Below are 26,659 nucleotides of genomic sequence, written 5' to 3' on the forward strand. Positions count from 1 at the left end.
ACATTACCTGGAATGCTTGCTACTGAAGTTGTGTTGAATGCATACACAGCATCCTGAGAATCTGAAAACCACAAGCTGCAACTTGAAAATGGGCTCCATGACACTAGAGAGTGTGGGAAGTCACAAAGCCCTTATTGTGCTCACTGCACCTGCCCGTACGTGTCCGTGGGACCCCTGCAGATGAGTACATGTCCCTGCTCGCTTATGCTCTCAGCGCATGTGCAGTGCGAGCAACAATATGCAGATCTGGAAATTTGACATTTCCATTGCCCTAAGGGAGACTAACTCAACAATAGAAGGTGGTATTTATTTTCTGCTTAAAATGCGGTGGAAAAGAAGCAGACATACTCTAAATACTTGTGTGCATGCTAGAGGGACAGTCAGTCACCTGAAACAAGTCAAGGAATTGAATTCTATTCAATTAATTGTTTCACTTATGAGTTTGTGTAGTTACTCATTTATCCATCAATTCTACAGTGCCGCTCCGGATGTAAAACTATTAGAGATGAACAGGAGGGACAGATCTCTCAGCCTCAGGTGGACATGTGACCCACTGAGAAAGGCACTGCATGTTTCTAACTCCATTTTGGAGCCTTGCTGCTTTCTTGGTCTGGCCTCCCTGGTACACGGCTGTTGACGAAATAGTCACTTGGGTTCCATTGGATTCAGCTGGCAGCTTTATTTGTTCATTTGAAGATCCCCAAAACATATGGTTAAGTAAACAAAATAAGTCTTTGAATAATACACCTAATATGATTCTGTTTATGTAAAAAGAATTATCTAATGGGTGTGCAACATGGGCATATATGTACATATATGTGTAGACATATATGGGTATGTTTTACTCATATAAATATATGTATGTATATGTGTATGTATAGGTTGTATGTTTATGTAAAGTTATCTATATAAAGTTTGGAAGATAGACACTTAACTGTTAATAGTGATAATCTCTAGGGAGTGAAGCAGAATTAGGAGTTGTAAATAAAAATGGACTTTTGTTTGAATGTTTACAATGAGCAATATTTGATGTAATTAAAATTATTTTAAAGAAAAGTATTTTAAAAGTTGTTTTTGTTAGTTATTAAAGTGTGTTAGATATTCTTTGATTTCTTTGTGAAGATAACAAAATAATTTAAAAATATGAATGAACCCATCTTATAGGATGAGAACTGTATTTTCATACTTACAATTATATTCATAGCATAATACAAATAATGGGTAGTATCTTTCTGGGTTTTTTTCTGACTCCTTTTTTGCCACGAAATTGGCGAGCTTCTTAGAATCCAATTCTAAAGCAGATGTGACCAAAATAAACATCTTTGTCCTGGGCTCTTTGGTCAAGCAGACTTTGGAACTTTTGTTGATCTTCTTCAGTGTCTTACAGGTTCCATGTCTCATGCTTTTATTAGTAAATAAAGTGGTCACATTGGTCATGTACAACTGTTAGGTTCATTCTGCTAGATAATAGTAACCAAAGAAGAAATTGGGAAGCAAAGAAGGGTCATCCATTCTCCCCAAAACCTCATAATCCAATCATACCGCTCACCAAGCATACGACCAGATTCTGCCAGATGTATAGACATTTCGGAAGCAAACCAGCACCCCCACATGTGCATCAGTTCACATAACCTGTGTACAGGTTGAAGTCCCAGTGTTTTGCTTTCCTTTTAGAGGCTTCAAGCACAGCCTTACGTAAAGAGTCAAGAGAGGCTTGAGGCAAGTGCCTCAATTCAAAACAGATTCTGTCAGAAACAGATTCTGTCACCTTTGCAGCCAGCGTCAGACAAGCAGAACTCACCAGAAATCATGGCTACATGAACCACAATGATTACGTTGGTCTTGGATAACTCTTAGGTTCTTTTTGGTAGGTAATGGTAGCCAAATCAGTACTTTTGGAGCAAAAGAAGGTCATCTGTTCTCCCCAGAGCCTTACGACCAACCCATATCGATAACGCATCGAGGACTATCTCAGGATTTAGACTGAGGCATTCTCACCAGAGATCCAGGTACAGGCCTTACCAGATTTTACACTGAAACACCTTGAGCCAGTCCGTGTATTTCTCGCATAGCTTAATTCCACCAAGCACACTAGTCAACGGTAGCAGTTTTCACCCGTTGAAAACTCTTTTTGACACTCGGAATGCTAACTGGAGATTGCTGATGGAGAGGTGGGGCCCGCAGGGCTGATATCAGCACATTCTGAAGTGCAGGCTCCCTCTTTAGAACACCAGCTTGACTGTCTCAGACCCGGAATGCTTGAGTAGATGCTAGCAGCACCTGGGTTATCGCTGAACCTAAGCAGCCCATACATAACTTTGCACCATAGACGCTCAAGGATTTTAGAGTAAATTACAGACGAGTTCTGCAATTACCTGTTCTCGCAGAGAGTTCTGTTTCTTGAATTGAGATTAATCATATTCAGTCCTGTAAGTGCAGTCATAATCACCTGTATTTTAGAATTCTAACTATGGAATGGTAAGTAACACGTATTGAATGTTTAGGCCCAGCTCCATTCCCAGCATTTTACATGTATTAACCCACTTAATCTTCCTAACAACCCCAAGAGGGGTATTCTTATTTTCCATTTAACCAAGAGGAATCTCAAGCAACTTGTCCAAACTCACGCAGCTTGGATCTGGCAGAGCCCAGATGAGAACCCAGGTATTTGGAACATAAAGGCAGCTTTTTCGCTGCATTAAAGAACGAACACGCTCTTATCCATGAAGCCATACCGCTCTCAGCAGCTGCGAAAGACTGCTCTTGCTCTGCGCGGATTCTGTGCACCAGGCATATTGTCTACACGCTGTTCTGTCTGAGCGGCTCTTGCCTTGATGTGCAGGGTTCCTCTGTGGGGTCCCGGGTTCCTCCGTGTGTTTTCCTCTCTACGGAGCTGACAAGAAACATAGTCAGCTCTCTGCAAGAAAGAAAAACCCCCAAGGAGCCTCTTGGATCCTTCCTGTGGAGCCCTGTCAAACTGCATGTGGCTCCTCTAGACCCCAGGGCTTGCTGTGCAATGTTTGCACCCCTTCTCTGAGGCTGGACTCTATGTTTTCTTTCTTTCTTTCTTTCTTTTTTTTTAAGATGTTTTATCTCTGCAGAGAATGAGCTTCTGTTTATAAGCCTGGTTTCTACTGTCCCAGGGCTGATTAGAAGAAAGGGGATTGAGGGAGCCTGAACCACACAATTTGTGATGTATCACTTAATCTGGCCCTTCATCTTTGCCCTACTCTGTAACGGGGTCCTGGAGTTTAGAGCCTGTACTGTTACATTTCCATAAACAATATATCTTGCACATTTTCCAGGTCTTGAGGGGAGAATGGGACCAAGGACTCTCAGATCTAACTGCTCTTTAAACAAACGGAGTCAATCCACTGTATGTAGGCCCTCCCTTTCCTTGAATCTTTTATTAAACGTTTCTCCTCTTCTTTAGCCCTAAGTTAACTTCGTAAGCACTTAGCTTTGCTCTCCTCTCTGCCAAGCATTATCATTTCTTCATCCGGTTCCTGTTTCTTTCTTTCTTTCTTTCTTTTTTAAATCATTTTAGTTCATTTTTTTTCATCACAAGTATACTCTATAATCCACATTCCCTATTTCCCCCATTCCTCCCCCACCTCCCCTTTTGTAACGATTATTTTGTTCTCTGTAGTTAAGAGTCTGTTTCTTGGTTTGTCTCTCTCTCTCTTTTTTCCTCTTTGCTCATTTGCTTTGTTTCTTAAGTTACACATATGAGTGAGATCATATGGTATTTGTCTTTCTCTGACTGACGTGTTTCACTTAGCATTATACTCTCTACTCCATCCATGTTGTTGCAAATAGCAAGATTTCATTTTTTTTCATGGCCGGCTAATATTCCATTGTGTATACATACCACATCTTCTTTATCCATTCATCAGTCAGTGGACACTTGGGCCTTTTCCATAGTTTGGTTATTGTAGATAATGCTACAATAAACATAGGGGTGTATGTATCCCTTTGAATTGGTGTTTTTGTATCTTGGGGGTAAATACCCAGTAGTGCAATTCCTGGATTGTAGGATGGTTCCATTTTTAATTTTTTGAGGAACCTCCATACTGTTCTCCACAGTGGCTACACCAATTTGCATTCCCACCAGCAGTGCAAAAGGATTCCTTTTTCTCCACATCGTCGCCACTGCTTGTTGTTTCTTGTGTTTTTGACTTTAGCCATTCTGACAGGTGTGAGGTGATATCTCATTGTGGGTTTTTTGTTTGTTTGTTTTTTTGGTTTTTTTAAAAAGATTTTATTTATTTATTTGACAGAGAGACAGCCAGCGACAGAGGGAAAACAAGCAGGGGGAGTAGGAGAGGAAGAAGCAGGCTCCTAGCGGAGGAGCCCGATGTGGGGCTCGATCCTAGAACTCCGGGATCACGCCCTGAGTTGAAGGCAGACGCTTAACGACTGAGCCACCCAGGCGCCCCATCATTGTGGTTTTGATTTGCATTTCAGTGTATCAGTCCCAGTTATTACTGCTGTGGTGGGTTTGTGAATTTGCACTGCACTTACACCTGGGCCTAGATGTGGCTTGTGATGCAGAACTGACTTCTTACTCTCAGAGTTTCATAAAAATGGGAAGTTTCAGATGCCAGACCATTTGCTTTGCCATCTGGAATAATCCTGAAAAGTATTTGTGTCCCAAACATGGATGATGTTCGTTTTTCAAGTACTGATTTGTCCAGGCCCATGGGTATTGGGCTTCTGACCATGAAAATGGGCAGGGCTGAGTTAGGCAGGCTTCTGGCACTGTTGAGTTAGTGGTCATGGGCAAAGCTGCCACATACATTTGGGTAGGTTGTATACTACACAACTCTAAGTTGTCCTGGTTCTTGGGAAGCCAGGTGCCAAGTGGCAGTGGAATCTGGATTCTGAGGTCCCCTCCCAGTGCTTATTCCACTCCCCACTGTCTTTTTCCTCTGCCATGGTTAAGCACTGGCAATCTGGTGCCTATCACCAGTACTCTACAATGGCTTTCTTGTAGCTGCATATCTATTTTAAATAGCTGTATAGTATTTCATTATATGACTGTACCATCGTTTATTTGTAAGTTCCCTATTGGTGGGCATTATGGAATTTCCAATCCTTTGCAATGACAAATAATGCTGAAATAAAAACTTGTATATGTTTGTACATTCGTCTGCAAATATCTCCAGGAAAAATTCCTCTAGGTAGGATTTTCTTTGATCTTCCTTGACAGTCATATCTAAGCAGTTGCCACCGGCACCCTCCTTCCTTTTTTTAACCTTCATCCTCCAACTTTGAGCCTTCATGACCTCTTGCTTAAGTTATTCCAGTAGTCTCCTACATGTGTCAGTCTCCCTACTCTTTCCTTTATAATCCATCCTAAACATGGTTACTAAATCTTGCTGCTAGGATAATGTTACACCCATGTTCCAAAACCTCCCAGGGTTAATGATTGCTGATTGAACTCAGTATTAACCACCTCCCCCCCCCCACACACACCAGCATTCAAGGCCACACCCCAGTATTTGGTTCCAGCCTGTCTTTGGAGTCTCATTCCCCCCATGATTCCCCCCACATTCCCTATGCTTCAGCGAAACCAGATACCTTCCTGAGCTTGTCTTGCCTCTTGTCTCTTTCTGTGCCCTGGAGCTCATTTTTTTATTCCTAAGGGTGTCCTTCCCTTTCAAGTGTCCTCCCTTGCCTTTGCCTGTGCAAATCCTTCCCAAACTTTAATGCTACCACCCTAGTCACGTTTTCTGGACTGTCCCACTCCCCAGCCTAGATGTGATCCTTCCCCTTCCCCTTTGAAGCCCAGCTGCACTCTTTCTATCCCCTGCTGGCCTCAGATCCTGTTTTTGATTGTAATCTTTTGTGCTGCTGGAAACCAGTGGTAGCTGGAGAGCTGGAAGCATGCATCCTCTGACGTGTCGAGTAGGGTGCCTTGTATAGATACGGCATTAAAAATATATTTATTAGTTTAGATCTTTGCAGTTTATAAGTTCACTTACCCCAAATTGGCATAACCCTTCTGCTTGGGAGGAAGAGATCATACACCTGAAACCACGAATATGAAAGTAGATTACCTTTCTAACGTGTTCAGTCAAAAACACAGACGCACACTGGCAGTGAGGTGGCATTCAGGGTAGAACAGGAGCCCATCACATTTGCCTTTCCTTCTCCTGGGGTCTACTGCTGCCCCTACATCACCCCCATGGAGTAGGGTCCCACTAGACTTGGAAAGGTGACTCCCTACCAGCCACAGGCAAGCAAGGACTCGCATCCCCATTTAGGAATTTCCCCTAACAATCCATGTACTTTCATTAAGGGGATGTTTGCAAACATCCTGGTTCTTGACTCACACTCATTGTCAGCAGGATGACATTCTCAGGAAAGGAAGTGGAAGGCGGGGGAGTTGCTAGGGAAAATTAGAAAGCAGGATCAGGTCAGGGGTCCCTGAACAAAATCTCCTCTCCTTTCAGTGACCCGGAAAGCCCCCATCCATATCACATTTGAGGACACTGGAAGGACACACAGGTAGTCTCCACCTTGAAGCACTAATTATCCACTTTCAAGCTCAGGCTTCTCATAATAATCTATACTCTCTCCCTTGGAGGGAGTAACTCTTACGTAGTTCAAGTTCTCATTCATTCACTTATTCAACAAATGTCAGTTGTGTATGTCCCTGCCCTTAAGGGGCTTATGGACTGATGGCAGATGACAATGCCAGGATTCTTTTGCAAGAATGTGGAATGAGAACCAAGGTGTCAGACTTTTACTTCTCCACCCCACTCTGACCTATGCTTACCACGTAGTCTCTCTCACTGAAGAGTTCAAATATTCAGAGTCAGAGCTGCTGTTGTGCTCAGACTGCACTTTATACCCTGCACATTATTCCCGGAATCCTTTTATCTCTAGTGCTCTTTATCACGGGCTGGTATTTATTTTGGTACCATCCTTTGCCAGATTAAATATTTATACTTATTTAAATTCTCTTTCTTGTTGAAAAGAACAATACAAATGTTGAATAATAACAATAAAGTACTTTATTGTCTTAATTTAATCCTTCAGTCACCTGGGAGGTCTCCAGAGCTTCCTCTGTGCCCTTCCTGTTCAAGGACACTGGCCAAGGAACAAAACTGAGACTTGAATCCAGACCTGCTATTCTGGATCCCAGTACAGGCTTCAAATCCTTGTTTCAGTAAGATTCACATAATGTATTTGCTCTAAATGTTCAGCTTCTCTGCCCCATAAGGTTTGATTACTGTTGACTCTGCAGGGTAAGTCACTCTAAAAATGTGTCCTCTGCCCTGCTGATTTACAGAGAAGACTGATGTCACACGTTCAGCTGTTCTACTCTACTTGGTAGAGTAGAGACAACCTTCTCTCAGCCAGAACCTGAAATGCATCTCATATATTCTCTAGATTCACCAAGTTCACTGGGAGTATAAATACTAGCAAATCCTGTTGCTTAGGATACAATGTCATCTGAATATGAATGATTACCTGTTTTAGGATAGAAATTATTTTGTAATGTACTATTTTGGCATTTTCTCCTTGGAATCAGCTTTCACAATTTTAATATGTTAAATGTTATTCCATTGTGTGTGTGTGTCTGTGTGTGTGGGGGGGTGTGTGTGTGTTTCAGTCATGGGCATCTTCTTCTGAGTCTCGTTAGGCATGGAAAAGCATAAGTCTGCTTTAACAATGCTTCCTCTGGTCCTAAAGTTTTCAGGCTAACTTAAAATGGGATTTGTTATATAACATACATGCTGGGCATTGGCGTAGGGGGAGGGGGACCTAGGAGAGGATCGCCCCCTTGGTTTGTGACAGACTGGCAGCTTCCTCTAGCATGTGCCATAGCTGCAGAGCCAGATTTAAAAGAGAGGATTTATAGGAAATCCAGCTGTGAGTTTTCGTTTTTTCTCTCAGAGCTGGAGGCGGGGCCAAAACCAACCTCAAACCAGGCACACCATTGATCAGGCTAGAATCATGTGGAACAGTCTCACAGACAACAGCTAAGCACAGAGGAAATATTAGCTGGCAGAGATAACGAAGAGGAAACACTCAGTGACAGATGTACCATCTGTCAGTTTCGGAGGAGCAGTTTTCAAGAAAACAGAAAATGAAATGAAGAAGAGAGTGGCTTTGTTTCAAAAGTACAGCCCAGCCTAAGGACATTTTTCAACAAAGTAAGTTTGTATTCCATAGGAAAGGAGGTGGTGGTGGGTAAGACAACAGTGACTTCCTATTTGCACTGTGAGTTGTGTTACCGATATACAAAGTTTTCTTTGTGGTGTATTTTATCATTGGAAGGACATTCTTTTAACAGTAACTTGACTTAAAATTTAAAGCAGTGCCTCTCATGTTGACTACTCACTTGAAAAACATTTGAAAGCTACAATAAGATTTGTTTTACTTTTATTTAACCTCTGAAAATTGTCTTTATCTCAGACTATAGATATTGACACAGGACTTTTTTTTCTTGTTTCTTTTTTCTTTTTTTTTGAAATAGGAGCAAAATTATTTGTATCTTTCCCCAAAGGCAGTTTAGTGAGAAAAATGCCCATCTCTCAGATTTACAGGGCTGGTAGAAAGTGCTGTCTGTTGGAGGTTTAATTCCATGGGGTCAGTTACGTAAATAGCTGTGAATACCACCTAGACTTCTACGTGCCTTCCAGATCATCGTATTGTGTTGACATCATTTTTAAAGGAAGCTGCTTCTGGATCTTTTAGCTCTCTTTCTCACAAAGCCTTCTGCCCTTTTCCAGAACACAAACTGCCATATCGAACAACCCTGTTACTTATGGTTAGTGTTTTTTTAAACATACTAGTTTTAAAACAAAGTTGGACTTGTGCTGTCTGCTGTTACGTATTCCATCCAAGTGGTTTGCATTTGATGTCCTGTGTCTCATGTTATATTAGGCTGGGATTTGTGTAAGTCCGAAGGGATCTTAAAGAGTGATTTGGAATGATAAGCTATGTGAACGATAGCAAAGTTTTGAGGGGGATCACAGGAGCCCCTCTGTTGGAAAAAGGCAATTCTCTTACATTTTGCACAGGCAAGAGGGGACTTGTGATGCATCGGCGTTAGCAGGCTGTCTAGTCCAAACCAGAAGTAGAAGCACTGGCTATAAACTCGCCAAAGCAGAAACCACTCAGTGTTATGGCCCAATATGGATGTCAGAGCTCTGTAGCATGTGTGGGAAAATGGCTGCAGTCCAACGTCTGGAAGCATTTATCTTCTGGTAGAGTCTAGAAGACAACTGTTGTATGCGTTTTACAGAAATCCCCGCTGATTGATTTCATTTACATAGAGCAAGCACAGTGACTGATGGTGGGGACGACTGCAAGTGGGGGAGAAGTATTGATCTATTTCTGCTTTGCCTGACATCCTAGTCTCATTAGTGTTCTTGGCACCTCTGAATGAGATCGTGCCGCTACTGACAACCATATGGTTTCTACAGGGCCCTTTCCACACGTTCCGTAATAAATGCCACGTTTATGTCGTTTCTTATTGAGGAAGTCATAAACTGAAGGTTGAGCGTTTTGTCTTGCTGTCTTTTCGGAGCTTAACCTGTTTCCTATAGTCTAGAGTTGAAGAATGAGAGGCAGAAAGTATCCGGAGGTGGAGTTCTTGACGCGGACTCGGTGCAGCTTCTGCTGTCGGTGAGAGATGTGTGCAGGATACGCTGCGGAATTCTGGAACATGCTCTTCTTGATGTTCAAACCCATATCTGCGTGTGAGGGTGTCAGCTATGCCAGCCAGCATGTTCTGTGTGAGTTAAACTCACGTGTGCTGACATATGCTGACATGCGACAGGGTAGCATCCAGATCTGTGTGTCGAACGTGTGAAAGGATATTTGCCAGTTTCTGACAGTACCCATGTCAGATCCCATGAAGACATTTTTAATTTATTGCAGGGACCAAGATAACAGTCAAAAGCTTTGGATTTCAGCCACTGCCCTTCTGCCACCTAACTTGGTAACCTTGAGGAAGATAACTAACCTTTTAATAAATCTGTCTCGCTGCTTAAAATGTCTCCCAGAGACATTTTAAATGTCAGTCAGATATTTATAATGTGTCTTGTGCTGTTAAATTTTAGTATTTATGTCATTTATGAAGTTGCCTTCATTTTCTTAGACAGAACTATACTACACTAAAAAAGCCAAAAAACTCTGGGTGGCTAAAAACAAAATTCAGTGATCTCATATAATAGTACTTTCGTTTGCAGAAGCGTATACTGGAAAGTACTTGCACCGGTCTTTTTTCTCTATGTGGAATTATCCTTTGATTTTCTCACCACAGTTCTGGCATTGTGGAATACCAGTCATTTCCTCAAACAAGTAGAAGTTTTAGAAGTTGGGTTACAATCGGTACAATACTGCTTTTAGTATGATTAAATATATATAATTTGTTAAATTCCCAATGTAAAGAAAATGGATGATAGTGCAAATTCGGGTACCTAATATTTTCTTACATTTGATATATCCATATATATCAATACATGCTCATATATATGCTTATTTTCATATAAGATACATATATATATATATATGCAAGAGATAGAAAGAGAGGGAATCTTTCCAAAATATTTCGATAAAAGCAACAGTGTATAAAATATTAAAAGTAAAAGATAGGAGCCACTAGTGTATTTTCATTTTAAACCATTTTCATTTTAAGTGAAAAACATGATAGCAGCTTAGTATAATGCAAAGGATATCAGAAGTCAGAAGTCAAACCTGCCCCTATCAGCGGCCGGTACCACCATGCTCCCAACAAAACCATCCCCAGGGGCACCATTTACTGAACTGTGAAGCATGGCTGCCCTGTGAGCCACCCCACTCAGCTGCGGGACCTTGGGCCAGTCACTTAATCCCACTGATTCATAGTTCCTCTGTGGCGATGTGGGTAAGCATGTATACCTTATCCCATTAAGGTGTTAAGGTCACATGATATAAAAATGTATGTGATAATGCTTTGGAAACTTTAAAGTCACTAATTGCTTCCTGAAATATTCTCTTTTTCCCATCTTAACAAATCCTGCCCATGATTCAAAGGCTTCTCTTAACCCTTTTCTGATCTGCTTAAGGGTGTGTTTTCTCCTTCTTTTTTTTTTTTTTTTTTTTTAAAGATTTTGTTTATTTATTTGACAGAGATAGAGACAGCCAGTGAGAGAGGGAACACAAGCAGGGGGAGTGGGAGAGGAAGAAGCAGGCTCATAGCGGAGGAGCCTGATGTGGGGCTCGATCCCGTAACACCGAGATCACGCCCTGAGCCGAAGGCAGACGCCCAACCGCTGTGCCACCCAGGCGCCCCTCTCCTTCTTTTGAACCCCTAGAGCCCTTTTTGGAAGGACTAACCAGTTTGCCAGTCAAGTCCCTCCCTCTTCCCCTCAATTTGACTCTGCTATTCCATGTGCTTTCACGTCTCCATGCCCTGCTCATTTCGGTCCCCGGGCTCTACTAAATGTTTTCTTTATACTTTTTATCATTCTCTTCATCTTCCAAAGCTACCTAAAACATTACTCGTCTTCAAAGCCTTACCCAGTATTTTTCCCCCATAGAGTCAGGGGTCTTCTTCATTCATGGTTCCATAGGATAAACTTGTAATAAATTTCTTATCTTGTTCTACTAGGTTTTTTATTTGTATTTCTCTTTCCCTTGGGAGGCTTCCCAAAGACAGGGAAAGTGCCATGTTGCTTTGATTTCCTAGTGTTTACCCTAGTTTCTCATAACTGACTAGTGTTCAAGTCATGTTTGTTGAATGAATGAACAAGTCAATATTTTCATACCTTTCTGAAAATTTTATCTTGTTTGTGGTACACTGTAATCACATAACCTTTGGGACAGAATCCAGGTACCCATTTATTTATCTGGAATAATATGACCATTATAGTGTATCTAATAACATACAGACCAATTTAGAATGGGAACCTGAGGCTCCGGTGACAGAAGCCCTGTGTGTAATCACCAGTAAGTAAATGGTTACCCAACGTAGTCATATCTGAATCCTGCTAGTTACACTTAGCTAACTAAAGATTAAAACTATCAGTCAGCAGTCTCTGTTTGGAAAGATCCTTGATGTATCTGTGGCTAGATATGGTTGTTGTTGCTGTTAGATTTTATTTATTTATCTCAGAGCAAGCAGGGGGAGGAGCAGAGGGAGAGGGATAAGCAGACTCCTCACTCACCACAGAGCCCGACGTGGGGCTTGATCTCACAACCCTGAGATCATGACCTGAGCCGAAATTAAGAGTTGGATGCTTAACCAACTGAGCCATCCAGGTGCCCGCTAGATATGTTTTAAAAGGAAAATCTAGGCATTTTTCTGAAAAGCAGTTTGGCAGTGTTTATCGAGACCGCCCGATCCAGTAATTCCCTTCTAGGAAATTATCCTAAAGAAGTAGTAAACAAAATTAAACAAAACAAAAGAATGTAGACAAGGTTTTCTGAACCAAGACGTTTAACATGGTATTATTCATAAATAATGTGAAAAATGGCAAATGAGTGACCAGCATTATTTTAATAATCTGAATAAAGTTCTTAATAATCCAAAGGTTGACTGATCAATTATATGCTAATTGCACTGACCTAAGGGCTGCGTTTTTTAGATACTTTAGGGAGAACCAGGGCCATACCTAGAGCACAATCAAGTTTAGGAACTTCGGGCCAGGCTTCTAATTTTCTGCTCTCCCTTTTTTACATTTAGAAAATGTTGAACATATGGTAACCTTTGAGGCCAAAGTTGGAAAACTCTTTGAGGGAACAATAATCTTAGCATTAAGAGAGACCCAAGAGCCCTGTTTTACCCATTTCGATGAAAAAATAGACAATCACTGAGAGATGGAAATGTAACTGGTTTAACTTTTTCCTTGAATTAAAATTAAAAACAGTAAAAAAGGGGAAACTTGAGTCTACTTGTGAAATGATTATGAAGAAAACTATGTAAATTGTGGAAGCTTTTTATAATCCCTTATTTAATCTCTTTTTACATGGAGTAACTGGTGGGGGGAAAGCCATTTTATCATAATAGTTTCTACAAGTTTTATCAAGATAAACCACAGGAATACTGGAAATAATCTGTCAAATCAGGGTCACGTGGTTAGTTGAACACTGAACTGAGTTGGAAGCTCCACTCTGTTTACAACCTCATGGATAAATGGGTCAGGGGCCTCACCACTGCGATATACTATCCATCACCTACTTCTTTGTTCAAGAGGGGAGGTTTTCTTTTTTCAGTTCTTGGAATAACACTTGAAATGTATCCCCACTAAACGTGCCACTCCCTGAGCTCTCAGTAAAGAGACTGGAGCAAAGGACTGCCAGTGAGTGGGAACACATCCTCAGTATACTTGTCCATCTTGGCTTAAAAGAGTAAAGAAGCAGGTGCCTTCTTTCTACCTAGTCCTGTTTGGAATACTGCAGAATAAGTCCCTCGCTTCAGAAGGTTCACTGTTTTTATGGCGAAGGAATGCCAAGTTCAAAAATGAATACAAACCCAGTCATGAATAGACAACTCAACGTAGCCCCACATGAGCTGCTACCAAGCCCACTTGCAATGTCAGTGTATCAGGCTGTGGATCGAGGGAGCAGGAGAAAGTGGAGTCCTGAGGGGTTTATCCCCCAGAAAACCTAAGTCTTCATAACTAGGAAAGCTCCTTGAAGTGGCCTCGTTCTCATGAGTCTGTGGAAGTCTGAGGGGAAATGTCTTCACAGGGTGGGCGCGGTAGCTTACACCTCGCCAGTGGCTTCCACAAACAGAAATAGACCGCACAAGGGTGAAGGTGGCCAGTTATGTAGCTTGAGCTGAGCCAAGCCGATTATCTGAGCTGGAAGGAAATAGAGAGCAAGCTGCTAGCTGAAGGAGGACTCAAAGTCCTCCAGCCCAGATAGCCCTTACAGGATACCAAGGAAGAGCGTAAGTGCGGTCAGCAAACCAGAGGGGGAAGGAGTGCAAGAGGCTCAGGCCATTACCCTTGAGCCTCCGCAGAGGGCCCTTACAGGAGACCTGTGGATTCTGCAGTCAGCACCCCGTCTGAATTTGGTGCTCACGGGTCTAGAATTTAAACTCACTCTACTGTCTCAGCAAAGATTGTGCTATAAAAACTTCTTGGAATTATTGGTTTTCTACTTTCCATAAGAAAACAATGATTTAGAACAATCTCTTGAGAACTACTGTTCTTTCCATATGTGCTTATTATCCTGCGTACTGGACCATTTGTACTGGGCCTGGCCAGTGACTAGCTGTGTGCATTACGGGGACAGGCCTGGGGAGGAGAAACCAGCAAGCAGATGAGACACAGTTTCTTAAATTAACTCTAGATTACTCCATGAAAAGCACCCTTATGTAACATAGAGGCATCCTGACTGGCGTTCTTTGGGCCTCGCGAGCACTTGAATAAACCGCAACGTGGTTAAGCAACAATAGCGAGTGCTCGGTTTAAATAGAGCAGGTTGTGTTTAGCTGAGGATCAAACCCCAATTAAGTGACTTCTCTGTGCCAGACATTCCAGCAGAGGGGAAGGAGATATCTATATCTTTAGAGTTTGTTATTGAAGGCTCCTACTTCATGCTGTTTAAGCTACGATTTTATTTTATGTTTAAGGTTTAAGCTACAATTTTATTTTTCTTTTCAGTCCCACTGACATTCACTTAATAGGTATTGGCGTATTGCTTCTGCAGAGGATCTAAATGTTTATCTTTTGATGATCCCCTCATCTCAAAATCCACACTCTCATGATATCATGTATTTCATTTCAACAAACGTGTATCAATCACTTACCATGTGCAAGAAACTGTGAAAAGGAGTAGACCTATGATGGCTGTTCAGGGATGTTATGGTCCCATCTTGGGGGCAGGTACAGACACAACTCCAGGGAGACTAACTTCTGTACTAGCTAGAGGCATGTGGTGCTGTGCTTTGGAACACGCATCTAAAATCTCATGGGACGGCTTCATGGATGATAGGACATTGGATCAAGGCCTGGAAGCATCCATAGATTTCAGTAGAGGGCAAAGTAGACAATGGGTATTCTGAGACAAAAGAATGTATGTCTAAAAATACAAAGTATTTAAAGCATTCAGTGTGTTCAGAATAAATGAGTGGCCGCCCCAGTGTGACTAGACCTTAGGATGTATGGAGAGATGGTTGCATGGTTGCATTGGGAGATGGGACCTCCACCTCTGAAGGCTTTTAGATGTCATTTCATAAATCACACATAGCTATTGACAGTTTAGGAGGATAGTAGTGATTTCAGGATGAATATTTTGGTAGAAGGGTGGATTGGAGAGGAAGCAATTATACCATTTATTTTAAAGATTTTATTTTTACATAATCTCTACACCCAATGTGGGCCTCGAAACCACAACCCTGAGATCTAGAGCTGCATGCTCCACTGACTGAGCCAGCCAGGTGCCCCAGCAATGACACCATTTCTAGGTCCATTGCAATAATCTATCCATCCACCTGTTCATCCATTCATTCAACAAATATTGCTTGGGTACCTGCTGAGCACCAGACCCATTTTTAGGCAGTAGAGAAACATCAGTAAGCAAAACGAAGTTTCCTGCCTTCAGGGAGCTTAAATTCTAGTGGGGAAGACCTACAATGAGAAACATAAATAAACGGTGTTTATTTTAGTGACAGTGGATGAAGACAATGAATAAAACAGGGAAAGTGGTGCTGGAGGGATTAAACTTTGCAGAGAGGTATCCAGGGACGGCTTCTTGGAGAAGTGACTCGAGTGAGGACTTGAAGTGAATGAGGGCTTCCCGGATGTCTGAGGCAAGAGTGTGTCCAACAGAAGAGGCAGAAAAGGTGGAGGCTCTGCTGTAGGGTGAGTCTAGGGTGCTCACAAGTTGACTGTCCAGTTGAGGCAGGTTGTGCAGAAGGAAGAGAGAGAGGAGCTATTTCGATGAAAGCATCTCCTCTCTGACTAGTAGGTTTGGTTCCTAAGGAATAAGACAATGATGACTTGGTGGGTTTTACACTGAATGACTTAGGTCAATATATTTGATGTTAAAACAGCTTTTGTGGGATGGTCTTGATCTCATCAAAGGAAGAGATGAAGTCAGCTAAGAGTAAGTAGCCTGGGATTAGGGCTAGGATTTGAAACCAGGGGCAAAGTTTTGGACTAGCTACCAGGAGGAATAGGAAAAGGACCTTACTGGACATGAGTCTAAGGACTGATGAATGGTGTTTGTAACTTCTCTGTGGCCTTGTCTGTTCAGCAAACCTCTATTAGCACTGACTGTGTGAGTAACACTGTGCTGAATGCTGACCATGCAGAAGTGGGGCATGCTCACCAACAGAGAAGAAAGAGAATATTAGTAAATATATAAATATATAAAGTCTGTTCCATTATCAGATTGGAGAATAAGATAGAATACATATTTAACTTCTTACAACCAGCCCAGTTATGATACAAATACATTTTATTGAGCTCATTCTTAAGAGGTCCATTTTTAAAAAAACCGTTCTCTCTCCTTTTCTGTAGAGTTGACTCCACTAGAACGTAACAGCTGTGTTCTTCAATAATGAGCCCTGCCTAAGTCTGTCCGTAGGACTGAGTTTCCAAGCAGTGTGCTCTTAGGTGCCCCTCGTGGGATGTGGGTGTGCTCCGAATGAGTGATAGGTCTGCTGAGGATACGCACCCCCTCAGCACTTGGGCTGGCTGAGTAGGGTCTGGGGCAGCCTAAGGCCTTGTCTGCTGACCTTGGGCTTCCAGCGGCATGGTAGTTTATCCCCACGTGCAGTGCAAACAGTGTGGGCCATGCTGTGGAGAAGGTTGGGAAGCGTGCTGTCAGACCTGGTCCTACAGTATTCCACTCTGTCCTCATGTTCCCCAGCATGGCGGCCCCACACTGCCTCGAATGTATGGTCCTCTGGGTACCACGCTCTTGAGTGGTGCTTGCAATTGGATTTGTTTGCATTTTATAAGTCACCACATGTTCCGCTCTCATTCACTATCTGAAGTCATGAAGACCAAAGTTCATTAACACTTACTTCTATCCCTATTTCAAATAATCTTCCGGATAATTTTAAATGATTCTAGCTGACTTCTTATCTGGTCTAAATATGTTTTCATCTTCTGACCTTGTAGATGTGACTGTTACAGGGCTGGGGTAGGGAAATCTCAGTGTTACCACTTCTCGTTGACCACTCCTGCTAGGAATGAATATCCTCTTCTCTTCGTGATATCTCTATAGGGATCTTTCTAAGTTGCTTCTCCATTTTGTGAGGGTTAGTTTATTTAAAAGTAAGCAATGTATTCCACATACCCTCTCAATCTGGTTGTGCAGACTTCAGTACATCATGATACATGGCAGTACAGAAGATGAACGTGTACATGGGATAGCCAGTGCCAGCCCTCTCTAGTACATGTAGAGTACAACTAACTCCGACCCCCAACCCCAGGTAACACCATGCAGGTGGACAGCTTAAGTGAGGGTACCTTGTATCAAAACCTGACATTGAATACTGGCATGACGATTTATTTCTCAAAATATCTAAATTACTGGGGCGCCTGCGTGGCTCAGTCAGCTAAGCTGCCAACTCTTGGTTTCAGCTCAGATCATGATCTCAGGGTCGTGGGATTTGGGCTCTGTGCTCAGAAGAGAGTCTGCTTGAGGATTCTCTCCCTCTCCCTCTCCCCTCCTTCCGCTGCGCTCTCTCTCTCAAATAAATAAATAAATTTTTTAAAAAATGCTTAAATAAAATATTTAAACACAGATAAGAATTTCTAATATACTCACCTGCGTGCTGTTTTGGAGACCATCGCCCTTGTGTCCTGAAATATCCGTTGTGTCCCTCCTTAACTTGATGATAAATAGCTAACGAGCTATTATATGCTTCTCGTCTGCCACCCACAGTCTGATATCATGAGCCCATTCCATCCTTACTGCCACCCTCGGAAGGAAGGTTATTATCTCCATTTTACAGATGAGAAAACTGAGGAGGCTCAGAGAGCTTCCTTAACTTATCCAAGGTGGCACTGCTTGTAAGAAATAGATTTGAAACACAAGCTCTTTTCAGTCTTAATTACTGCCTTCCTTCTGTTAGGGTCTGGGGTAATTTCCATCCTTGTGTCTGAAGAACTTAGTCCCCCAAAATACTGAATTTTGAGTTTTCAGGACACTCTTTACAATAATACTATTATGGGTACTGCGAGTCTGCCTCCCACCTTAAACTGTAGCCCCACGATGCCTGGTTTGTATCCACGCCACAAATCTGGTTGCTATGGCTTCCCACATATTAGGAAAATATTTGTCAGCTCCAGGTGGCTGGAACACCAGACAGGCTTACTGATACTTTGGTGAATACAAATAACGATTTAGTGGGTTATGGGGTAGTATGCTGAGAGCAAAACATGGTCTCTGGGGATTTTGATGAGGTAGGCCAGGGATTTACACCATGTATTTCTTTCTTTTTTTTTTTTTTAATTTTTTTTTTTAAGATTTTTTATTTATTTATTCGATAGAGATAGAGACAGCCAGGGAGAGAGGGAACACAAGCAGGGGGAGTGGGAGAGGAAGAAGCAGGCTCACAGTGGAGGAGCCTGATATGGGGCTCGATCCCATAACGCCAGGATCACGCCCTGAGCCGAAGGCAGACGCCTAACCGCTGTGCCACCCAGGCGCCCCTACACCATGTATTTCTATTGCTACAAGCTTCAACTTTAGTCAGCTGGGTTACAGAGAGTGGCCAAATCTGCAGAGATGAAATAGGCGGTTACTGAAATAGCCGTCCTTGCCGTGGGGGAACATAGACCACGTTAGAATAAGTGGATGTGTTGACCCAGTAGAATTAAGGTGCCATATCCAAGGTGGTGGCAGGATTACGCATCTTAATTGTTGGTCATGATTTAAATCCTCTTCATCAGAATGTATTCTCCTTCCACATGATTACATCCAGATAATGTTCTCTTCCAGTAAGAAGGGAAGAACAAAGGAAAATAAATAAAACAGTTTACTAGAATCTCATAAAAGTTCTTGCACAAGAAGTAACAAAGCATGGGAAAATATGAGTTCTTTTATAAAAACAAATTTTTCCTTGAAGTCACTACAAGATTGCAGTTCACATAATATATTGGTATGCGTATGTGTTTATACAAGAGGGGACTGTATCCCCAGGACAAATGTGAATCAAAGTCTCTATAGTAGCTGTGGTCATTTTTTAAGATGACTAACAGCATGCATAATTTCCTTTTTAAAGAGTACTTTATCATTCATTTATCATTAAAAAAATAATAATAATCCATTTTCACTTTCTCCAAAAGAAGCCCAGATCGGGGAATTGAGAACCATTTTTTTTCCATCTTACTAATTCTTCACAATTTTGAATTTGTCCTACGTTCTGCCCCAAATGAACAAAACATTATGGACTTGAAAAGTTTTCTATTAACAACCAGACAGATTATATCTCGTTTCTGTTAAAGCAATTTCATTCTGTGCTAAATACTCTCAAATATGATGCTTAAATATAAATATACCACCAGGCCTAAAACAAATGCTGGTTAACCTGTTTTATGTATTCTTACCATAAAAGAATCTGCATTCACAAGATCCATAAATCAGGGTGGGTTGTTAAGATTCAGCCACAACACTTTTTTAAAGTGAAAAGGCTAGTCTCCATAGTAAACTGGATTTCATAGCAGAATATTTCCAAAATGAAGTATTAACTAGCTCTCCATATTTAAATTCAGATCTATTTACAAAAATTCATTTAACATGCAATTTTAAGGTAATACCTGTTTTTACAAGTGAAGTATATTTATGGTTCAAAAGTCATTAAATTTTTATTTATTTATTTACCTATCCAGTTATTAGGCATGGGCTGTGTTCATTGCCCCATTCCTGTGGCTTTTCTGCTGAGTTAAGTTCATTGAATGTAAGTCCAGACTGAGGCAAGAAGGGCCAGCGTGTTTCTGTGTTCTTGCTTCTACCAAGCAAGAATTCCGTCTTTCTTTTTCCCTAAGTAAGTGAAAAGAAGCTCTAACAATCTTTGAGCTCTCTGGGATAACTCTGGACTACTTACTAATAGAAAAAAGCAACAACATGAAACCCTCAGCTGAAAGGAACTTTTTTGCTTCAGTTCGGAAAGGAAAAAAGGCATAATCCTATTAAATTTAGTAATCAGGCCCCAGTTGAGATTCCGACTGGCTTGATAATCACCATGGAGCCACAGAGTACTTAGCTGGTAGATAGCTAAATTTAATTAACAGTACAGATTGCTGGATAAACCTCCCCATTCATTTTCCTGATCTATGCCCGTTGTCACCCCTGCCCCCACCCCCGCGCTAGGGTCTTCTTTTGGTTTCCTTGTTTTCCCACGGCAAGCTCTGTGCAGCAGCAGAGGACACTGCACAGGAGGACTTTGAGCAGTGTGGGGTCCTGGAAGGGTGGAATGCTTAGGCTCAGAAGGATCTGGGTGGGAATGCCAATACTATCACTGGTTGTATGCATGCTTTCCTACTGTTCCTTTCCAAAATGGCGGAAGGCATGAGATCAGAGTGTGAAGGGCCCGGTGCTGTGCTTTGTCTGGATTATGTCCCACAACAACACTATTACTACACTGCCCTGATTTTACTGCTCCCTGCCTCTTCCACAGTTCACCTTGCCGGGAACCTGGAGTTTCCACCTAGAACCTTTCACAAGGAATCAAGACCTTTGGGAAACTATTGCTTGATGATTCAACTTTTTCTCATCTTTCTTATCATGAACAACCCTCATTTTCATCAGAGTTTAAGCACTGCCTCTGTTGACCTCTGTTTCTGTCTCTCACGTTGTCTGGTGCAGGGGTGACATACACATTTAATGGCTGATTAAGGTATGAATAAATAAACGGGGAAATTATCTGAGTACATGTTTTTGTCTTCTTTAGTTGCTTATTTATTCGTAATTTATACCCGACCTTCTTGCAAAAAGATGTGGAAACGCTTTGCTTTCTTTTTCTATGTGTTCCCATATGGTTGTAAGTGGGGACGAGAATTGGAGCAGAAGCCCTTGGCATGACATATAGCATCACTATTGTGTGACCTTGGCACCGTATTTAACCTCCCGCAGCCTTAGTTTCTTCCTCCGTAAAATGGGGAAGATAATATCTTTTTAGAGGGTGTTATGAGGATTAACACATTCAGCATCATGGCTAGCACGTGATATTAACAATGACAGTGCAGATATTTTCTTTTTTTTTTTTTTTTTTTTTTTTAAAGATTTTATTTATTTATTCGACAGAGGTAGAGACAGCCAGCGAGAGAGGGAACACAGCAGGGGGAGTGGGAGAAGAAGAAGCAGGCTCATAGCGGAGGAGCCTGATGTGGGGCTCGATCCCATAACGCCGGGATCACGCCCTGAGCCGAAGGCAGACGCTTAACCGCTGTGCCACCCAGGCGCCCCACTGTGCAGATATTTTCTAGCAGAATATTTGAATGGCATATGAGAGAATTAAAACAAGAATCAGATGGACTTTTTGGGCTCTCTAAGCCTTCCTTATGCAATTTATATCGGGGAAAACATTCCTGAATGTGCTTCCAAAAAAAAACAAAAACAAAAAAACCTGCAGTTAGAATTCTAGTGATGATATTTATTTCTAGGAAAACAAATTCCAATAACAAGTGTACATGATTATGATTAACAAATGAAAGAATAATGGAAGCAAATTAACTGATACACTGTTTTAGCATCTAAGTAGCTTATTCCCTATTTAGTAAATATTCCTGTTATAGCAAATGGTTCTCTCTAGTCCAACTACAAAATGCCTAAAGCTTTCACACGGCCTAGAATTTTTTTTACCTTTTCCATAATAGTTATTTAGTAAGTTGCCAACAAATTTTACCCTGCCGCTATGTGCCTGACACTGTGTCATGTGCTGTGGAAACTGCTGGAAAAAAGGACTCCAGTTCACAGATTCCTGTAACTTGATTTCAGAGAAAGCAGTCCAAAGCCATATGCACCAAGGGCCAGATTTCCCGGCTGATTTGCCGGCTGAGTGCAGTATGAGGTCATTTACCCAGACATTTTAATAACTGTCTTACAATAACTGGCTGCCTTAAAAAATGCACTTTTATTTATCTCCCTCCAGTCAGAATCCTGTCTTCTTGTCTCTATTAGAATTGGATTACAAAAAAGAGAGTGATCAGAAATGTTGCATTTAAGAATAAAATTGCAAAAAGGAACCCGTTGGGGATGATGTCCAGGACAAAAGGCACAGCAGCTGAGACCGTGGTTTCTCGGGATGTTTCTCTCGCTATGTCAGAGACCACAATATGAAATCATATAAACCATTTGGATTAGAGCTCGTCAACAATGCTTTCCTAGCAACAAAGTGTAGACTGACCTTAACTTTCCTACAACATTCATGGGTTTCTTGGATTCGGTGAGCATGGGTGTGGCTCTTGTCTACAATCGTGTAGCCAGAACGTAGGTACAATTTATCTTCCCTGGAGTCCTGTGACGTTGTTCCAAAATGGCATTGCCCTCACTGATTTCAGATACTGTCAACAGAACATTTTATCTTTCAAATCGCAGGATTTTAAAGCATTAAGAGACCTCATTTTACTAGCGAGAAGCCTGGGATCAGGGAGGTTAAAGTACTGTTCAAGGCCACACAGCTAGCTGGTTACTTTGGTGGTTTCACTGGTCATCTCTTGACTCTCTTTGGAGCAACAGATTGTCCTGTAAAAGCCTCTGCCCTCTGCAGGCTCTCTTTTCTCCCCCCCTAATTCCTAATATAGTTCTAATATAGACATTTCTTTCCTTAAAAAAAATTAAAAGGGAGTATGTGTAAACCTCTTGGTAACAGCAATCGATGGACTATGACCAAGCAAATAGTTTTGTTAAATTAAATTAAAAGCATTCGGAAATGACTTTGCTTCCTATCTCATAACCCGCAGTGGGCCAATCATCAAAGCTTCCTCGAGAAAAATACACTTAAAAAGCTGAAAATCATGTGAACAGTTTGGGGAGGTTTTTCTGAGGTTTTTTGTTTGTTTGGTTTTTTACATGGTGACTTCACTTTAGTACCTGTTTGTGTCATAACTTATTAAAATAAATATACCTTTCACATTGTGTACAAAGTTCCAAAGTCTTTTTGGAAACGTGAGTTTCTTGGTGTGGAAACTTACCAGTTAGTAGTCCTTTCTCTGCATTCCTGACAGGTGTGTATAGAGGTGACTGTACAGTCAAAGTTCAATTCCCCTTCGCTTCTTCATGTTAGAAGCCAGGGGGTTTTAGGTGTGATCCTGATCACTGGTGCGTGAGGAGAAATTGTTTTACTCTTCCTACTAATTTCGGTACTAAGGTAGTGAAGCCATTTTGTTCTGCCAAAAGCTGATCACCCTCTCCCGTGGTATTAGCAGATCATTTTCTGCCTGTTTGGAAGGTTTGCCATGCTGTTTTCCATTGAAAATTGTATTCAAATGAGCACTGGGACATGTTGGGAGAAGAGTCTGAGGGGTAAAATTAAAATATTCTAGAAAAAAATGCATAAGAGTAACACTGCTTTTTTGTTTGTTTTGAATTCTTAGATTTTTTTAAAGAGTATGTAATTTATATGGGCACATGGAGAAATGGGTGTGGTGTTTCAACTGTATGCCCTTTATTTTTGGTCTCTCACGGTGCTGGTGCTAAGAGCCACAGGCTTAAAAGCATTTGGAGTTTTGCTTTCATGCCTATCTCAGTAAATCCTTAAGATATTTTTGAAATAAACCAGATTCAGGGCAAAATAAAGCCCAAACAGGCATTCATTAACCATAATGAACTTTAGCCAAATATTTATTCATCAGTTAATGTGAACTCGCTAGTGATCACGTGGTACCTAGTACAGTGAGAAGGTTGTTTTTCCCCAGAGGGCGTTAGGAAGCTAAATTTTAAAATAACACAAATCTGGAGTTACGTTTGGGATCATCGTTTTTGCAATAGTAGTTAAAATGATTTAAAGCAGATTCAAGTTGAAAGTAAGGTGAGACGGAAGGTGGTACATTTCCATCAGTGACTTTTATTGAACTCCTGTTAGAAATCCAGAATACCCGGGACAGGACAAGGACAGGGAGTAAAGGGTGTAGAGAACCATCTTGTAGATGGGAGACTGATTGAGCCAAGCAAAAAGAATGTATTTAGAAAGGTGAAATTGAGCAATGTGTCCAAGTTTCTGATTTAAGAAATAGCTATAAACTGGGCACTGTCCGTAATAAGGTTGCCCATATCCAGCAGGAAAGGTGAGCAGGTTACTTCTTTGTTAGAAGGAGGTTTGTATACAGCAGCCAGATAACCAGATAGAAGTGTCCTGGAGTACTAGTGCCAGAGGAACTCTCTGGGCGCCAGCCAGAGATTTGTTTAGGATCTCTGACAAGATGACTTACTGTTGGAGTCCATCCCGTCTTCCTCCCTCCCTTCCTTCCTTCCTTCCTTCCTTCCTTCCTTCCTTCCTTCCTTCCTTCTTTCCTTCCTTCCTTCCTTCCTTCCTCCCCCCTTCCCTTTTTCCTTCTTTCCACCTTCCTTCCTTCCTTCCTTCCTTCCTTCCTTCCTTCCTTCCTTCACTTCCTTCCTTCACTTCCTCCTTGCTTCTTTCTTATAACTAGCCATTTAATACTAGTGTTAGAAGATACAGCCACCTTGGAGATTTCAAACAATTTACAAACATGCCTACTATCACTTCTTGCCAATATACAAAAGCGTTTTCTAAAATTTTGATTTGTAACTCTGTCTTATGATTTTATTTCAAGCTATCCCTCATGTTACTTTTTAGACAATAAAAAGAAAGGAAACAAAACATTTTTAAATGACAAAAAGAAGCATAAATACAAGGTGTGGAATTACTATTGACTTACCCTAACAGACACTAAGCATATAGTTCCAATATCTAGTCACAATTAGTTTAAAAAGGAAACAGCAAATGCCACTTCATAGTCTTTTTTTTTTTTTAAGATTTTATTTATTTATTCGACAGAGATAGAGACAGCCAGCGAGAGAGGGAACACAAGCAGGGGGAGTGGGAGAGGAAGAAGCAGGCTCACAGCGGAGGAGCCTGATGTGGGGCTCGATCCCATAATGCCGGGATCACGCCCTGAGCCCAAGGCAGACGCTTAACCGCTGTGCCACCCAGGCGCCCTCACTTCATAGTCTTTGGCCTAGAAATCAGCTTTAGTCAGAAAATAAGTACAAATGTGTAAGGTGGGTTTCGCTATCACGGCAAAGTGTCCATCCATTTGTCATTTTCAAAGAGTAGTCTGACAAGGGCAAGAAGTTTCTTCATGAAGAGAACTCTGAGCAAAGAAACCCACCCACCAGTCAATATCCCCTTGGGGAATCTGCCATTAAAGTCTGGATAACCCCAAACTGTTTTTGAAATGTATTTCATTCTCTAAAACTGATGAGCAGTGAAATAAACCTGGTCAGTCAACTGAGATGGGTTTATTTTCGGGGGCAAGGGTGAGGGGGCTGGAATTGAATCTTTTTCAAAAGAAACTGTTTCACAATGTATCTTAGTGTGGTGTGTATTGAAAGTTGGATGGTTTCCATGAAAACAAAAGTGGACCAAAAAAACAAGAGCTTTGAGTAATATTAAGAGGGAGGGTGTGTGTGTGTGTGTGTGTGTGTGTGTGTGTGTGTGTGCGCGCGCGCGTGCAATAGCAAAGGATCCTCAGAAATTTTTCTCGGAATTAACTCTCTGTGTGCACTTTGATTTTTCATGTGCATTTTTAGGACTCATTGAGCATTCATTATTCCATAAATACTGGCTATATACCTCTCTTTTCTGGGCCTAAGGTGGCCATCGCAGATTCAACATCAAATAAGGTGAAAGTCCCTGTCCTCAGAATGGTATAATGTCAACCAACTAAAAGTTTGTTTCCCATTCACACTGGGACAAGAATCTGTACTCCAGATCTAGGCCGACTGATCTCTCCCACCTCAACACACAGCTTCTGAGGTTCTGCGGTCACCGGGGCACTGACACAACCACTCATGGAGAGAGAAGGCAAAGGAGTGGTCGATCACAGGGCGTGTGAGTGGTCGCGAACCTTTGCACAGAACTTTTCCCCATGGCCTACCTACAAGGGAGGCTGGCATTCATAGGCCGCCCATAGGTTTGTGAAATACATACTTAGTGTCCCTCTACAATATTATTTTTAAAAAACTTAATTAAAAATATCATAGTAAAAATTTCCTTTTATTAAAAACTGACCTGGAAAGCTAAGACTCATGTACTAGATCCAGTGTATTAATACTAGTGACAAATAAGGATGCCAGTCTCAATGAAATAGATGCCCGTCTGACCACTTATTTTTAATTAGGTCCCAGATTTACCCAAACTTTTCATGAATATAAGACTGAGGAATTTGCTTTTTATTTATTTTACCCACCATCCTTTCTGAAGTTGCAAATGAGCAGAGGAAAGGTAAAGAGTGGAATCAGGAGGTAGATCAACTCTTAAGTAATGCCCAGGTCAGGTCAATGCTAAGATGCTAATAATTATCTCCTAAAAAATAGCAAGAGTTAGCAGTCCTCAGCAACTCACTGTCTAATATGGGCTGACTGGGACTTTGTCTCCCTTCTGCCTGCCTTCCAGGCAACCCCCTCCCTCCCAGTGCCCCTTATCACACCCCCCAGGCCAAGGCTCAGAAGGGGAAGTTTAGCCACAAGCTTAAAGGACAGGAAGTGACTCATGGTTCCCCCAGAGGTC

At 41.6% G+C, this 26,659-nt stretch overlaps 1 protein-coding gene across 10 annotated transcripts in view; it reads left to right on the forward strand.

Moving 5' to 3' along the window:
* Positions 1–26,659, forward strand: part of STARD13 (StAR related lipid transfer domain containing 13) — a 513,073-nt gene that overhangs the window by 405,970 nt on the left and 80,444 nt on the right. Inside the window, exon 1 of one of the 10 annotated variants that reach the window (XM_087865199.1) lies at positions 7,575–8,168. The exons of the other annotated variants lie outside the window; for them this stretch is intronic. The gene's annotated coding sequence lies outside the window, so the exon portion shown is untranslated. Of the gene's footprint in view, positions 1–7,574; positions 8,169–26,659 lie in introns of those variants that run through there. 10 annotated transcript variants of the gene reach the window in all.

This window comes from Ursus americanus, chromosome 10 (assembly GCF_024610735.1).
Source record: "Ursus americanus isolate L20-20 chromosome 10, mUrsAme1.1.p, whole genome shotgun sequence".
NCBI lineage: Eukaryota > Metazoa > Chordata > Mammalia > Carnivora > Ursidae > Ursus > Ursus americanus.